General features: G+C 44.4%; 1 pseudogene; it reads right to left on the bottom strand.

The window, feature by feature from the left end:
• Positions 1–4,567: 4,567 nt before the first annotated feature.
• LOC112315175 (C-terminal-binding protein 2 pseudogene) lies at positions 4,568–5,439 on the bottom strand (annotated as a pseudogene).
• Positions 5,440–10,316: the final 4,877 nt, after the last annotated feature.

Below are 10,316 nucleotides of genomic sequence, written 5' to 3'. Positions count from 1 at the left end.
AAAGGAGTTCCCATAATACTATCAGCTGATTTCTCAAAAGAAACCTTGCAGGCAAGAAGGGGCTGGAAAGAAGTATTCAAAGTCATGAAAGGCAAGGACCTACATCCAAGATTGCTCTATCCAGCAAAGCTATCATTTAGAATGGAAGGACAGATAAAGTGCTTCTCAGATAAGGTCAAGTTAAAGGAGTTCATCATCACCAAGCCCTTATTATATGAAATGTTAAAGGGACTTATCTAAGAAAAAGAAGATAAAAAACCATGAAAGGTATCCCTGGCTGGTGTAGCTTAGTGGATTGAGCATGGGCCTGAGAACCAAACGGTCACTGGCTCGATTCCCAGTCAGGGCACAAGCCTGGGTTGTGGTCCAGGTCCCCAGTTGGGGGCCCGTGAGGGGCAACCACACATTGATGATTGTCTCCCTCTCTTTCTCTCTCCCTTTCCCTTCTAAAAAATAAATAGAATCTTTTTTAAAATGACAACAAACTCAAAACTATAAACAACTGAAAAACTAAAGCAAAAACAAAAACTAAGCAAACAACTACAACAGGAACAGAATCACAGAAATGGAGATCACATGGAGGGTTAACAGTGGGGAGGGAGAGGGGGGAGAATAGGGGAAAAGGTACAAGGAATAAGAAGCATAAATGGTAGGTACCAAATAGACAGGGATAAGAATAGTATAGGAAATGGAGAAGCAAAGAACTTATATGTATGATCCATGGACATGAACTAAGTGGGGGTGTAAGAGGGTATAGCCAGGGGGCCCCCTAAGAATGATTTGTAATGGGGTCCAGAACTCAAGGTGTCCAGGAAATATTAAAAATATGGGATAACCTTACCCTCCAAACTTGTGGGATGGGACACATGGAGCAGGGCCATTAAGAGCTGTTTTGCATAGCAACAGTTTTGCAAATAACCTCTAGAATAGTCATTTAACATATCTATAACTTTTGCCCAGTTTCATGGATATGTTAAATAGCTGTGGCCATGCTTTGAGCCAGGGAAATGGGAGTGACTTCCACCCAGGATGTAACTGGGAGGCAACTCCCTTTGGTTACAGCGCCTGTGCCTTCGCCTTCGTAAGAGCTTGGAGATGGTTGGCTCCACACCATGGGGCTACGCCCGCCTGGACTTACTATGGCAGCCCAGAAAAGCTGGAAAAACATGGGAATGCTGGCAGGTGTAGCCAATTGTGGGAGGAGTCGGAAATGGGGCCGCAGAGGAAGATTGGTGCTGGGATTTAAACCCAGGTGTGGCAGCCATGACAAGCATCACCACGCGGCTTTGGGGCTCCCTTTGCCACTCAGCTTAGGAAGCCGGAAAGCAGGATGTAGCAGCGATACAGAGCTCTCTCTCAGCAGTTTGGAAGAATGCAGGGGAGACACTGAGGGAATGAAAGGGGTGAAAGAACTCTTGCTGCTGGGCCATGAGAAGGTGAAGTGGGGTTTTAGATTAAGAACTGGAGATGCCGGTGACACAGCTGATGGTGCTGGGAACCAAGGGAGGCCTGCCAGCCGAGCATGGATTACTGGGAAGAACCGGGGGCTACCTGAGCCACAGACCTCTATTTCTTGTCCTGAGACATGGTACCCTGGACTGGGCAAAGGGGGGAAGGAAGGACTGTGTGTGTTTGTGGGTGTTTTAAGAGACTTTGGGATTTTAATGAAGACATTAAGTCATTACTCTTAAGTCTTTATAACTTATGAATAAATAATTCCTTTCCTTTTCATCAATCTCTGACATTGACAGCTATAATTCCCTGGCAGTGGGCAAGGTGAACCTAGTACAGGGGGCCCCCAGGAGAAGGGGGGTCCATTTGGTAACATTGCACGACCCCTTCTCTGGTGGCCAATCAAAGAAAACCATGGGAGACCATATGCACAGTAGCTTTAAAGTAATACAAGTACTTGTACATGTGCAATAAAAGCCCCCCAAAACTAGCCAGGAAGGATCCACCCTATAAGAATAGAATCCCTCCAGCCAGTGAGATCAATCTCTGCTTGGAGTTGGCCCTCTCCCATGTTCTCTGCTGTAAACTCTGGGTGTGTAATTCTTTGTCCCGATCACCAAGAACCCGGTTACCTGTGCCCACCTGTGATAGGGGGAAACGCAGGTGGGAAGGGGAGTGTCGGGCAGAGGGGAATAAAGGAGGGAAAATGGGACAACTGTAATAGTATAATCAATAAAATATTTTTTTAAAGTGGGTTTCTTCATAGACAATCTGACAAGTTATCACAAAAAGTGTTTCCTGAGACAATAAGGAAATGAAACATTATCCTTCTTGAACCCTTTCAGTTCAAGACTTTTTTTTAAAAAAAATTTTTACTGTATTTTTTTATGTTACCTCTTAGTCCCCTTATAGCCACCTTTCCCCACCAATCATCACACTGTTGTCCATGAGCCCATTTTCCTTTTTCCTCAATCCCTCCACCCACTAACCCCCCAATAGCTGTCATCCTGCTATCTATGAGTCTGTCCCCATTTTCCTTGTTCAGTTTGTTTATTAGATTCCACATATGAGTGAAATCATATGAGACAAATCATATCTGTCTTTCTCTGACTGGCATTTTTCACTTAGCATAATGTTCTCCAGGTCCATCCATACTGTTGCAAAGGGTAATATTTTCCTTTTTATGGCCATGTAGTATTGCATTGTATAAATGTCCCATAGTTGTTTTATCCAATCGTCTATTGATGGACACTTGGGCTGTATCCATATCTTGATGATTATAAATAATACTGCAATGGACATAGGGGTGCTTATGTTCTTTTGAATTAGTGTTTTGGGTTCCTTTGGATATATTCCCAGAAGAGGGATTGCTGGGTCATAAAGCAGATCCATTTTTAATTTTTTGAGGTATCTTCATACTGCTTCCCACAGTGGCTGCACAAGTCTGCATTCCCACCAACAGTGTACACGGTTCCCCTTTCTCCATGTCTTCACCAGCACTTGTTTTATTGATGGTGGCCATTCTGACAGGTGTAAGATGGTATCTCATTGTGGTTTCAATTTGCATTTATCTGATGATTAGTGATGTTGAACATCTTTTCATATGTCTATTGGCCCTCTGTCTGTCCTCTTTGGAGAAGTGTCTATTCAGGTCCTTTGCCCATTTTTTAATTGGGTTGTTTGGGGTTTTTTGGTGTTGAGTTTTGTAAGTACTTTGTAAATTTTGGATATTAACCCCTTATCAGATGTATTGGCAAATATGTCCTCCTATTCTGTGGGTTGTCTTTTTAGTTTGTTGATGGTTTCCTTTGCTGTGCAAACACTTTTTAGTTCGATGTAGTCCCATTTGTTTATTTTTTTCTTTTGTTTCCCTTGCCTGGGGAGATATATCTGCTAAAAAATTGCTACAAGCAACATCCACAATTTTGCTACCTGTGTTTTCTGTTAGGATTTTTTATGATTTTGAGTCTAACATTTAAGTTTTTGATCCATTTTGAATTTATTCTTGGTGAAAGGTGGTGGTATAGTTTCATTTTTCTGCATATATCTGTCCAATTTTCCCAACACCATTTATTCAATAAACTATCTTTAGCCCATTGTATGTGCTTGCTTCCCCTGTCAAATATTGACTATAAAAGTGTGTGTTCACCCTGGCTTGGTATAGCTCAGTGGATTGAGTGCTGGCTGTGAACCAAAGGGTCACTAGTTCGATTCCCAGTCAGGGCACATGCCTGGGCGCGGGCCGGGCCCTCAGTAGGGGCCATGTGAGAGGCAGCCACACACTGATGTTTCTCTCCCTCCCTACCCCTCTCTCTAGAAATAAATAAATAAAATCTTTAATAAAAAAGTGTGTGTGTTCATTTCTGGGCTCTATTTTGTTCCATTGATCTGTGTGTCTGTTTTTGTTTCCACTCAATAAAATAGCTGAGGATCTGAACTGAGAAAATATATTTGAGTACAAACAGTTTGTGAAACTCAATGCTTTTTTTTACACCATCAGAGAGTATATTACTGAACTCACAACCAACTCGCCCGCTTAGTATGCAATTCAGATGTGAGACTTCCCAGTGCAGGAGCTGGACTGTCATCCTATGCTTGCAGTTAAGTTGACTAACACAGGCAAACAGTTTTCTCCCCATTTTGTAGTAATTAAATCTTCCTATTAGCAAAAGAGGTAACCAGCCCCCATGGACCAAAGGCAATAAAGTCACAGGATGGTGATTGCTTCTTAACAATTTCCATTTTAAGGTTTGGAACTCTTGACACAACATTCTGTGTAGCAAGGTGTTCAGGACTTGCTATGCCCAAGGGACTGATAAAGGAAAAAGATCTATTTATTCTCTGTGATTTGATGCATAGAGGAAAAGCTTAACTGACAATAACAGAAGTTGGTCAATAATAAAACACATCCTAGTCTTTCAGGGCCTCCTAAGTAGAAGGCATCCTCAGTTTTCCCACGTCTCAGCTTCTAGCTGTTTTGTAGTTTTAACACTGCAATGTCAATGGTGCACATGTCCAGAGTCAATTAAAAACACTGTCACATCCTTCCCCCTTAGTTTATTTATTTTTCACTATCTCTTGGTCCCAGGTTTATCTGACCTTTTGTCATCCTCTGCTATTGCTCTTTGGGGTTCTCTCGATTGTCCCCATGTTTTGTGGACTGGTTGGGAGAGGGCACCTGGGAAGGGTGTGCTGCTGTGGGGAAGTTGCGAGTCACCTGGGTGCCTCTGGGGATGGTCCCTTCCATGGCACCAGGTAGTCCCCGGGGCTACACCCACGATGCCTGACAGGGGTCTCCATGTGGCACCGATGAGCTCTGGATGAATTGCTTGCTGATCTGTTACTGAACAGGAGCAGTTGTGACAAAGAATTCCTTGTTCGCACAGTTTCTTAAGCTTTCTGGGATGAGACCAGTGACTGCCCAACTGATCTCAGTGGCAGTGGCCTCCCTTGTCTCTAGTGACGCTTGTTCACTATACCAGACTGTGTGGGGCGTGAAATGAGATTCTGTGCATCTTTCAAGGGACCCTAAGCAAAGCTGAAAGGCTCCAATTGGTGCACCTCGAGGGCCACCCCTCCTTTCCTGCCTTCCTTGGGGGCCTGGTCTAACTAAGTCTTTCTCGTCCACCGGTCCACAGTGGGCTGCATTCACCAGGAATGCTCCTTGCCTCATCTGCTTCATAGTGAAGTTGTTGATGAGGTGGAGATTACGTTGATTGAGATTACAGTGTAAGGAGATGCAGTGGCTCTCTAATAAAGTAAGTCCTGAGGGTGTAGAGCCTCTGTCCACCCAGGGACCACTCTACCTGGTCCTGCAAGTAGGAGTCAAAAAAGATGACACTGAATCCAAAGGTCTTGGATCAAACAGCGACCACCTGTCTCTGTGACCAAAGCCTGTGAGGCCCAGCGTCTTTCCGAGAACGAAGGTTGCTCCCAGGCGACCTCCCTGATCTGCTCAGTGCTCTGCACCCCTGTGCCTTCTTGCATGTCACATAGAGACCCACCGGGGCTGCTGTGACCACTGTGAGCACCAGAGTGCTGGTGAACGCAGTTCACTGACACCCAACACTTGTAGACGGGACTGACCTTCGGGGTCTCAGCAAATACCACGGTCAACATGATGCAGGCTCAGCCTCAGCCAGCAGGGCCTCCTCCCTGCTCCTGAAGCCTGCCCAGTCTAGTGCCTGTCTCCTGGCTGCCTGGGGCAGAGCTGGTTTTCCTCCTCCTCTCTGCTCCAGCCCTTGCTTGTTGCTCTGTGTGGCTGTGTCTGTATGTCTGGTCATGTCTCGTGTGTCATCAGAAAACCATAACCCAATGAACTACAAGATCAAATGAAGTCCTTGAGGCAGTTATCAAGCTGCAGACCAATGATGGCCCCTCCGGGACCCCACAGGACACCCCCGGTGCCTTAGAGAAGAACCCAGATAGAGACAGGTGCATGTCACAACAGGATGGCCCAGGACTTGACACACCCGAGGAGAACGGGTTCTAGCCTCCATGCAAAGCACCTTCCTTCCCACAGAGCTGCAGGAACAGGTTTCTGGGGGACGACCAGGGACAAGCACAGGATGCTCAAATACAGCCTGACAGTGTCACATGGGGAAGGAACTTACCAAAGAGTTTAGCCATATATTCTTCTTGCTTATATGGACTTGCTGCAAATTTAGAATGTTTCAAGCTCTTGTGTTGAGAAGAGCCTGTGGGAAAATAAACCTTAGCTGTGAGTAAATCTCTCATCAGGTCTGCATGCAGCATTTTCAGCTGATACCCCCAGACATGGTGTGTGGGGGGCAGCATCACGCGGTTGGCTGCTCTGGGGCAACGAGCACTGGGGATGGCTTCTGGTCCACCCTTTGAGTGCCTGTGAGCTCAGGCAGTGAAGTTCTATGGATCTGGCTTTCTCCTTGAGACTGGTGGGAAAGGCACCGACCACAGGAGGGGGAGGGAGACAAAACTTGCTGAGATGCCCTCCCCTTCTCACATCTAGGTGTTGTATCTACTGGGGACTCATGGCTGTGTGGTGCTTGGCGTGGGGCAGACAGACAGACAGACAGACAGCCACACTTCGGGTATTTTTAAGAGAAACTCTCCCCTGTCCAAAGAATGCTGCTGATAGGAGAGGTTTCGACCACTCAGGAGATGCGGTGCTTTCTTGTTTCAGAGGTGGGGGAACAACACCGCTGTGCACCCTGCCCTGACCCAAGCTGTGGGTCTGTGTTCGGCTATCCCCCTGACCCATTTGGTGAGCCCAGGGAGCCCCTGACATTGATGGTAACAAATGAAAGATGAAGGTGCAAATGAAACGGACTGGTGGCAATCTCCTCTAGGACATCATGGGCTGTTTTCAAGACTTCTGCTCACTCTCACGTGGCTACATCAAGGATGTGCCTAGTTGGGCTAAGGCACTGTAGCGACCCACGGAGATTTTGAGCTACAGCGTCAGGCTTTTCTTCGTGGAGGCGGTGATGTCTCAGTGTCCAGACACATCTTTGTGATTCAAGGTCATGACCAGCCCTGCTTTCTGTCCCCGGGGTAGTGGGCAAACCACCAAGAAGAAACCGATGCCCTCAGGAAGGGTGGTTAAGGCCAGACCACCCACCTTCTCTGAGTGCCACAGAGCTGTCGTGTCTGTGCATCTGACCTGTAACTCAGATCCAGTGACAGTGCTGACTGTCGCCTGGAATCCCGGCAGACAATACGCATAGCCGCTGGGTAATGTGTGCAGGCAGCAGCTTTCGGCTCTTCAGAAGAATTGGTAGAAGTGTTGTATGGCATGTGCCAAATGATTTCAAGTGTGACTAGTTTGAGCCCATAAATTATAAATATATAGTTCTTAAAAAATAAATAAATAAATAAATAAATAAATAAATATATATATATATATATATATATATATATATATAGTTCTTGTTTAAGACTTTGATGAATCATAAGGAATAGATATACTGAATTAAGGCAGCACCTTGCTAAAAATGTGCTTATATGGTGTCAGCCTAGGGAGCATAATAAAACCCTGTGCAGGCGCACCATGCTGAGTACAGTAAAGTCTTTACTCTTTTAACTATGTGGTTTACAAAATGCATTGGCAAGGGCATTAGTTATAAAATTGGTTTGCTAATAATTTTATAATTTCAGTATGACACACATGTCTGCTTATCCTGAGAACCAACTCCCCAATTTTAAGTTTTACTAATGTACGTAGTGTTCATAGTGTCTCTGTCACTTTCGTGTTTTGACTAATATACTTTTTTCTTTTTCTTTTTCTTTTTTTTTTTTTTGCATATGTGACCACTGCTTCCCTTCAGTGCCAAGGGAGAAATTGGCTCTGCTCCTCAGTGCAACTATTTTCCAGAGGGTGGGGTATGCGGAGGTGAGAGGGAGGGAAGTAGGAAGGCTTCACTCTCCAAGCCAGTGACCCAGCACTCATGCACTCTGAATAAGGCACCTTTGAATAGAATGACATTAAACTATTCATGACCAGCCATACCAGGCACTGTGAACACTGCTTGGAAATTGATTCCCGTCCTCTGAACAGCCTCCAGAGTAAGAAACCTACCTGACACGTGAACTTCAGAGATCACTGAAGACAAAGGAATATTGCACTGTAGACCATAGAATTCCATAGAGTATTTCAAACAATTCTCATTTCCATATCTCAATTTGTGTATGCCCCATACTACTTGGTTTAAAGGATGCTAAAATGATAGGGTAGTACAAATAAGACAACACACAGGCTCTTGGAAATATGTGCGCTGATTTTGAGCTTTGTCCAAGATGAGGCAGGCATAGGATGATATGCTTCACTTCCCTGAACAACCAAAAAGGATAACAACCAATTTAAAAACAAAAACAACCAGAACTGCCAGAAAATGTAACTGTATGGAATTCTAACCACCAAGAGGCTGAAGAAGAAACACTCATCCACTGGTAGGAGGGGCAGAGTCGGGAGGCTGGGGCGGGGAGGCAGCAGGGAAGCAGCAGTAGCCGGATGGGTGAGGTGGCATCTGGTGGACTGGGATATCCCACATTCCCAGAATTCCAGCACGGGAAACTAAAGCCTCAAAACCTCTGGCTGTAAAAACCTGTGGGGGTTACAGCAAGGGGAGAAACTTCCAGTCTCACAGGAGAGTCTGTTGGAGGTGCCCACCAGATCGTACAGTGTACACAAGCCCACTCACCTGGGAATTAGCATCTGAAAGGGCACAAATCTCTTGTGGGTAGCAAAGGAAGTCACTGAAAGCAGGGTGAGAGCCAAGCAAGTAGCATTGTTCCCCTCTCTGACCCCTCCCCACAGAGGGTACCACAGGGCAGCAAAGGGGGTTGCTCTGCCCTGGGGAATACCTAAGGCTCTGTCACTTACTATGTAACAGGTGCACCAAGACAAATAAATATGGCGCAAAAGAAAGAACAGATCAAAACTCCAAAAAAAGAATTAAGTGATGAGGAGATAGCCACCCTATCAGATGCAAAGGTCAAAACACTGGTAATCAGGATGCTCACAGAAATGATTATAGTTGCAAAATAGAGGAAAAAGTAAAGGCTATGAAAAATGAAATAAAGGAAAATACACAGGGAACAAACAGTGAAGGGAAGGGAACTGGGACTCAAATCAACAATTTGGAACAAAAGGGAGAAATAAACATTCAACCGGAACAGAATGAAGAAACAAGAATTCAAAAAAATGAGGAGAGGTTTAAGAAGCTCTGGGACAACTTTAAATATTTCAACATCTGAATCATAGGGGTACCAGAAGGAGAAGAGGAAAAGCAAAAAATTGAAAACTTATATGAAAACTTAAAAGAAAACTTCCCTAATTTGGCAAAGGAAATAGACATGCAAGTCCAGAGAGTCACAAAGAAATTGAAACCAAGGAGGAACACACCAAGGCACATCATAATTACATTACACAAGATTAAACAGTAGGAGAGAATCTTAAAAGCAGAAAGAGAAAAGGACACAGTTACCTACAAAGGAGTTCCCATTAGACTATGACCTAATTTCTCAAAAGAAACCTTGCAGACAAGAAGGCGCTGGAAAGACGTATTCAAAGTCATGAAAGGCAAGGACCAACATCCAAGATGACTCTATCCAGCAAAGCTATCATTTAGAATGGAAGGGCAGATAAAGTGCTTCCCAGATAAGGTCAAGTTAAAGGAGTTCATCATCACCAAGCCCTTATTATATGAAATGTTAAAGGGACTTATCTAAGAAAAAGAAGAAGATCAAAACTACAAACAGTAAAATGACAAATTCACAACTATCAACAACTGAACCTAAAAAATGAAACCAAACTAAGCAAATAACTAGAACAGGAACAGAATCACAAAAATGGAGACCACATGGAGGATTATCAGTGGGGAGGGGGAGGGGGAGAATGGGGGAAAAGGCGCATGGAATGAGAAGCATAAATGGTAGGTACAAAATAGACAGGGGGAGGTTAAGAATAGTAAATGGAAAAAGAAATGGAAAAGCCAAAGAACTTATATGTATGACTCATGGACATGAACTAAGAGAGTGGGGCAGGGTGGGGGGTAGGGCGCTGCTGGAGGGAAGCTTGGTGCAGGGCAGGAGATAAAGGGAAGAAAAAAATGGGATAACTGTAACAGCATAATGAATAAAATATACGTAAAAAAAGAAATATGTGCACTTATAGGTTTAAAAACATGTACTTGCTTTCTTTCACAGCTCTCTTTGTAATTGATTTTCCTGCTGTTCTTGCCTCATCAAAGGAAACACTGGAATACACTTGCAGGAGAATGTCATCTCAGGGAAAGCAAAGAAAGGCATGTAAATAGCAGCAATGCAGCATTGATACATTTTGGTCAATAAGTACCTAAAGTAGTCTAGGAATACAGTGAGTCAGA

Source organism: Desmodus rotundus, chromosome 5, assembly GCF_022682495.2.
Source record: "Desmodus rotundus isolate HL8 chromosome 5, HLdesRot8A.1, whole genome shotgun sequence".
NCBI classification, from domain to species: Eukaryota; Metazoa; Chordata; class Mammalia; order Chiroptera; family Phyllostomidae; genus Desmodus; species Desmodus rotundus.
The sequence above is the reverse complement of the archived record's forward strand: the minus strand, read 5'-3'. Positions and strand labels throughout refer to the sequence as shown.